Source organism: Microcaecilia unicolor, chromosome 3, assembly GCF_901765095.1.
Source record: "Microcaecilia unicolor chromosome 3, aMicUni1.1, whole genome shotgun sequence".
Lineage (NCBI taxonomy): Eukaryota > Metazoa > Chordata > Amphibia > Gymnophiona > Siphonopidae > Microcaecilia > Microcaecilia unicolor.
Genome location: NC_044033.1, coordinates 378,223,083 through 378,230,256, shown reverse-complemented (window position 1 = coordinate 378,230,256; position 7,174 = coordinate 378,223,083). Strand labels below are relative to the sequence as shown.

The 7,174-nt window shown below is 47.0% G+C and overlaps 1 protein-coding gene across 3 annotated transcripts in view; it reads left to right on the top strand.

Moving 5' to 3' along the window:
• The first annotated feature begins 5,599 nt into the window (after positions 1-5,599).
• DPYSL5 (dihydropyrimidinase like 5) overlaps positions 5,600-7,174 on the top strand; it is a 209,394-nt gene continuing 207,819 nt past the window's right edge. Inside the window, exon 1 of one of the 3 annotated variants that reach the window (XM_030198630.1) lies at positions 5,600-5,621. The gene's annotated coding sequence lies outside the window, so the exon portion shown is untranslated. Of the gene's footprint in view, positions 5,622-6,068; positions 6,141-7,174 lie in introns of those variants that run through there. The other 2 variants (XM_030198627.1, XM_030198628.1) reach the window with 2 other exon arrangements.

The following is a 7,174-nucleotide window of genomic DNA, read 5'->3' as shown; positions in this document are numbered from 1 at the left end:
GGAGAGTGATTATTACTGTTTCGGTGCTGTGGTTGGATTGAAATCCTGATTGAGATTCATGTAGAACTGAGAATTTGTTTAAGTAGTCAGTTGTTTTTGTTGTTTTTGTTACATTTGTACTCCGCGCTTTCCCACTCATGGCAAGCTCAATGCGGCTTACACGGGGCAATGGAGGGTTAAGTGACTTGCCCAGAGTTACAAGGAGCTGCCTGTGCCTGAAGTGGGAATCGAACTCAGTTCCTCAGTTCCCCAGGACCAAAGTCCACCACCCTAACCACTAGGCTACTCCTCCACTTTGGTTTGGTTGCTATACTTTCCATTAGTTTAACTGCCAGAGGAATAGATGCTACCGGGCAGTAGTTGGTTATGTCATTTGCTTTTTTCTTTGAGTCTTTAGGTATTGGGGTGAGTAGTATGTTTCCTTTATCCTTAAGGAAGAGTCCATGTTGTAACATGTAGTTTAGGTGTGACGTGAGGTCTGCTATGAAGCGTTAAGGGGTGGATTTTATTGGGTTGTTAGGGCATATATGCCCAGTTTGCAGTGGGATTTGGCGAACCTGTTAATCGCTTGGGTGATGGTTTCATCGGTAAGTAGAGTCAAGTTTGTCCAGATTCGGTCTGCTGGATATTCATCAGGGATTGGGTCCAGACAATCAATGAATTTTTTGTGGTCGGTGGTATTGAGTGGTAGCATGATTCGTAGCTTTATAACTTTCTTGTTGAAATATTTAGCAAGGTTGTCTGCTGATGGGGTGTCTGTGTTGGTTGTGGTGACCAGTGTGGTATCTAGTAGTTTATTTACGAGTTGGAAAAGTTTATGCATGTCTTTGTAGACTGGCCCTATTTTGGTTTTGTAGTGTGACCTTTTGGTTTGCCTTATTGCATATTTGTATTTTCTACGTTCATGCCCATAAGTGGTGCTAGTATTCTGTAATCTTTGCATGCAAATGACATGTATATTTAGGTGCTAAGATTATAGAATAAGGGGGAGAGTGTCCCTGTCAGAAACTGCAGAAGAGTCACATTTCAACCCAGTTATCTTGTGGGTTACGAGTGCCCCAAGAAGCCATACTTACCTTTCTGGCACTGGAGGCAAGAGTTGTCATCAGTAGCATAAGATTTCCCCCCCCCCCCCCCCATGCTTCCAAACAAACATTTCAGAAAAATTTCAAAGTGAAAGGTTCAAGGAGGAGGAGAGTTTCATTCTTTGAAGATCTAGAAGTCCGCAAGAGCAGGGTGCTTTGGTCTACCCTTCGTCCTATGATCTCCATGATCCTTTCCCAGTGGCATAGCCAGGCCCACCCACCCTGTAGCAGCACACATATGATGTGGCTGGCAGGGATCCCCAAGCCTCACCAGCTGAAAACTCCCAACAGCTGTCCCTCCTGCGTACCTTGTAAACAGCAGATCTTTGCCTGCAGCGAGCGGCAACTGATACATACTGCTCACACCGGCCCCACAGCTTTCTCTCTGATGTATTCCTGCCTATGTGGAAACAGGAAGTTGCATCAGGGAAGGCTGTGGGTCCAACATGAGCAGTGTGTATTAGTTGTTTCTCGCTGCCAGTGAAAATCTGCTATTTAAAAAGGTATGCGGGGGAGGGGGATGTTTGAGAGACCATATGGCATGCAGGCGAGAGAGAGAGAGAGAGACCAAATCACTTGTGGGACAGGGCAGAATTCTACTGCCCACCCATCTTGGGCCCAGGCCCACCCAAAATTGGGTGTCTGGATATACCCCTGCCCCCACCCCTCTGTGGTTGTCCTATCACCTGGCTGGTAGCTAGCCAGGCCAATCACAAAGGGGCCTGATGGTCCTCCACACAGAAGCTGCTGAGCCAGGTTGGCCCCCATGACAGTCTTTCAGCAGCAGTAATTTCAGAATGCCAATGTGTGACCTAAGAGCTGGGCTTCCTGCTGCTAAGAAAGTCTATATACGGGGCAGCCCATGGCTGGAGTTGTGAACATGTGCCAGCTCATTGGTCCTCTACTAGCTTTCTGTCATTACTGCTTTGGCATATGGTGATGGGGACACAGATAGGCTAGGCAGTAGAAGATAAGAAAGAATCATAGATGAACTAAGGAGCAGGGTTGTAGTAGGTTTGTAGGCAAACAGGACGCTGTCTTGGGACCTCTTTTCTTCTCACTATAATTGTTCCCTTATTGCTCTGATCTCCTCCCATGGTTTTCAGGACCATCTTTATGCTGATGACTTCCAGATCTACCTCTCTACACCTGGAATTTCACCTTAAATCCAGGCCCACGATTTAGCCAGCTTGTCTGGCATTGCTGCCTGGATGCCCCACTGCTATCTGAAACTGAATATGGCCAAGACTGAACTTCTTATCTCTCCCCTAAACCCACCTCTCCTCTTTGCTATTCTTTGTTTCTATGGATAGTACTGTCTTCCTCCTTGTCTGATCAGCTCACTTTTGACTCCGCTCTCTTTCTTTCCCTGCATAGATCTAGCAAACTGTTAAAATATATCATTTATTTCTGTATAACATTGCCTACATTTGTCCCTTTTCTGAATATACTACCAAAACCCTTGTACGCTACTGTAATCTGCTTGGTGTAGCAAGAATTAGCAGCTGGCTGCAGGACTTCACAAAATGTGGCACACACAGGTTGCAGGTAAAAGTCAAAGCACTTTATGTACAGAAAGAGACATTGTCAGCCCTGTTTCATCAGAGGCTTGATACTTCTAATAAAGTCTCTTCAAGCATATTCAGTTTTAGTAACCTGTCCTTGACATGGCTCCACTCTTCAATATGTAATAAGCTTTCTCAAGCATAATCACAGTTCCAATAACCTGTTCCTGACATGACTCCACAGTTCCAATAGCCAAGGGATAATTGACCTACCTTGACTGTCTTCAGTTACCTCTCGCACAATCAAGGTTATTTCAAGGTTATCTCTATTTCATTGTCAGCCTAAAGTACAACTGTCAAGGTGGACTACAATTAATAAAATCAGTAGGTAGAAAGGAACTCCAAATCAACAGGACAGAGAGAAAAAAAGTAGGGGAGAGAGAAGGGCAGGGAAATTAGCTGCATGCTACAATCCACAGACTCTAAGTTCTTTATACTCCAGAAAAGTAATGAGCTGAAAACAGACCTGAAAAAAATATGTCATTTTAACATATCACAGGACTGTGATAGCATGAACTGTTACTGTTGATGTCCAAACACTATGCTGAAACTTTTTCTTTTTTTTTTTTCCTGTTGGTGAGCAGATATGAAGAAAAACATGCTAATCCTGATCAAAGACATCTCTTTTGCTGGTGGAATGAAAAGGAGATGTTATAAAAGCATCAGAAATGAGTTCTGTGAATTCCAGGGCAATACCCTTGCTGTACCACCTCCACAGCCCACTAGTCAGAGGTGATGCAGGACAACTCATGGTATAACAGGGAGAGACTCCTACCCAGGTGCATCATCGAGGGGCCTCACTGGGATCCTTACTAGGGTCTGTGGAGGATGACAGTTCAGCCTCCCTCACTCTCCATGCTCCCTGAAAGGGCACCTCCTTTTACAGTTTGGATGCTGTCACAAGATCTGAGAGGTGCAGCCCCCAAATGAAAGCAGCCCCCATCCTTTGCCCTGGACCTGATCCCTAAAGCACAAACCACACAGGAGACACTGCAGTCTAGCCTCTCCCAGGTCATTCACAGCTTCTTCAGGTCTTCCCCAAAGAGTAGATGGCCCCTAAAGGGCAGCTTACTCAATCATGATTTGAAGGCCATGTTGACTGCCCAGTACCAAAGCCACAGCTGCATCCAAACTACTACCATCAAAGCCCCCGACTGGGAGGAGATGTGGATGAAATCATAGAGGATGACTGCCAAGAAGACCACCACTGGCTTCAAATGTGCAGTCTCCAGAGACTCTGGAAGCTGGTGTACCCAGCACAGGAGGGTGCAGGCCATGTGGCCCCAACATATGGAGGCCTGTACCCCCAAGGCTGAATAGGTGAAGCTTGCTTCAGTATCTGCTCCAGCTTCTGTCCTGGGTGTCCCTTCAACTTGGATTGTCATCTTGATCACTGCTGTGAACAGCAAGTCTACCTTGGGAAGCTGCAATATCTTGCTCAGTTTTTCACGAGGCAGCGGGTAAAGTCTACCCAGGAGTCTGGTGCCCCACAGCACACTATCTGGAACCTCACATTCAGATAGGACCATCCGGGAGAAGGCCCTGTGCAGGGGAAAAGGCCCTCAGGGGCCTGCGCAGATCCTCCAGTATAGGTTCCTCTAGGGAGGGTGCTGGGATATACAGGACATCACTCACTAAATCAATGATCTGACAAAGCACCTCCCTCCTAAACAATCTGAACACAGGAAACGCTTCTTGACCAGTCCCCTAGAGCTGTGCATCCTCTTCATGTGGAGAGTCCGCTTTCCCCATTGCAGTGGTCCCCAGAGAATATTTGGGCCAATCCATACCATAATCTCTGCTCAGTTGCTACTGACACTATGTTCAGGGACCGGGGGCCCCTGAGAGACCCTGGTCCCCCTGTTCAAGAGGGCTGGGCAGCCAGAGGAGCAACTCCCCCCACAGTTGGAAGCCCTCTCACTAAGGCCAGTCGGACTACTTCCATTATCATCTGGAGCCAATTGGCCCCAGGCCGCACTGGGATCCCCAGCTCCTGACTATGGGTCTATGTGAGAAACCAAGGTCTCACTCCCCACCAAGCACATCAATCAAGCTCCCTGTCATGCACCATACATTGATGGGACTGCAATAAGATGGCCACCATTTCTGCCATAAGGTGCAGGCTGTTGGCAACATGGCCAAGTCTAGGGGCTGTTGGAAACACTGCTGTTTCTCCCCTCCCCCCCAAGGGACCCTTGACTCTCCTGGAGCCATTCTATGAAGTGTCCTATCATATGCTAGAAAGTAGAAACCAGTGGCAGTGCTGAGTCACTGGCTACCACGTGCAGCACATTTGTGGCCTCCAGGTATATCAACAACCACAGCTCCATATCAGACCTGGCTTGGTACTCTCTGGGGCCTCTGAGCTTCCCTGTTGACTACAGTTGGTGCTTCCCCAGAGCTGACACAAGGCCTTGTTTTTTTTTAAACTTTAATCTAATTAAAAGATGAAGGGAAGAAGTTAAGAAGCCAAATTCTACTTATTTTTGTTGCAGGAGCACTTTGGAGGAGGGATTGAGAGTAGGCACTACACCTACAGAACCACTGCCAGTTAGTCTCCAAGCTGTAGCCCATGGGTTGCAGAGGATCAAAGCCACCTCAGACTCCTATGGTAAGGACCATGGTCCAAAACCCAGGAGTAACACAACCCAAGGAATCAGCCTCAAGGCACCCAGGTCATGGACTACATCCTGAGAAGTCAGGTCTAAGCAAGGGACCTGCTGCACCAGACCAGCTCAATCTATACCATCTGCTGGAGGTAGAGAAATACTGGAGAATTCCAGGTTGCACCATCCTTTATACAGATGATGTCACTGGACTACTTCAGTATCTCTAGCTCCAATTGCTGCTGGGAGGCTCAACCCATTGGTCTGGACTGGTCTAGCAGGATGTGAAAAGGAAGTGTGTTTAGTTGTGAGGCTCTAGATATCTCTGTTGTTGCTGTGTGTATCTATGACTGGGTCCTGGGAAAGTAAGTAGAGTGAGGCAGCTTGAAAGATTCAGTTCCTCAACTGCTATGTTTAGTCACTTAAAGTTTTTATGCTGCAGAAGCTGGAATTATGTCTCCCACAGAAATGCACTGGAATTTTTTTTTGGGGGGGGAGCCTTAATTTCTCTGAAACCCTCCATTTCCATCTGACCCACTTATAAATTCCATGTTTCTTTTCACCAAGTTTTTACCCCATGCTAAATTTGGGCCAGGTTTGTTCAATTTTCTGAGTTATTTTGCCAACAGCCTTGACATTCTTCTCGACCCTCCCCACCCCACCCTCAACGAATAACTTATTTTCCAACACTCACTAGTTTTTTGATTTAGGTTGGAAAGAAGACAAAAAAGCTCACGCTAGTGAAGGGGCGGGGCTTGTTGTGCAGAAGCGCGGGCGCCGATTGGGCGTGCGGCTGGTGGCCCTGGCTCGCTTTCAAGCTTGCTTGAGAAGCGGACTGAGCGGCCGCGAGCAGCCGGAGGAGAGCGGAGGAGAAGCAGGTACCGGTGAGCGTTTGCGATCGGTTTATTCCCCTTCTCCCCGGTCCTTTGTCATGTTAGGTCCCGTCGCCCGGAGGAAGGACATATGATGCGCTTGCATCTCAGGCCAAGTAGCGGCAGATCTTTTTTGCATCCTTATGCACCTGCTCTATAAACACATATTGAGATCTTGTTTTACCGCCTGCGTACATTTCTAAATAATTGAAGTGGTTTTACCTCTGTTTGGCTTGACAGAAAGGGGCTGATGGCACCTGGAGGATGGTTTTCCTTGTTCTGCTGATGCTCTGTCTGCTGCAGAGAAAAGGACTGATAGGAGAGCAGTTGGTGCATTTCTGCTGTTTATTTTTGGGCGGGGAACGAATTATGTGGATATCTTTGCTCTAAGCTTGTATGTACTGTAGCTGTCTTATTCGATGCTTTGGATTTGCCCTCTAGATGGAAGTGCAAAAGATGCCTTGCGTATAGGAGGCTCCTGGGTTTTGTTTCTCGCGGTGACAGCTGGTGTGTAGACATGATACGGCGCAGCTTTGTTCGGTTTGTGGCTCTAGGAGGGCAGACGCGGCGGTGTTTGGCTGGAAGGGTGGGGGAAGGAGGGCTTTTGCTATGGTGGGTGGGTGTGACCACCTTTTTGATAATTTTTAACATTTTGGATGTCTGTGAAATGGATCTTTTTAATCGACAGCTGAATAACCCAACACCCTTGCTTCGTCCTCTGTGATTATTTCATTTTATCTTGATGAATTTCTCTGTAGGCAGGTTTGAATCATGATTGACTTGCAGCCAGGGAGTCAGCAGAACAAAAGAAATTAGCAGAGCCAGTAGTACATCTCATTTGTTAGACTATGATTTTAGGTTTTTTAAACAACCAGTAACATCCTATGGTAGTCTTCAGAGCAGTAATGAAAGTTGTTGTTTATTGCTGTCTATTTTGTCTCCCTTATTTGGGTTAATCTTTATTTCGTCTTTCTCTGTTCACTGTTTCCCAGGCCCCTGGGTATACCTAGCACTGGTTCCCAATGAGTCCCTCCCTCCTGTATGCT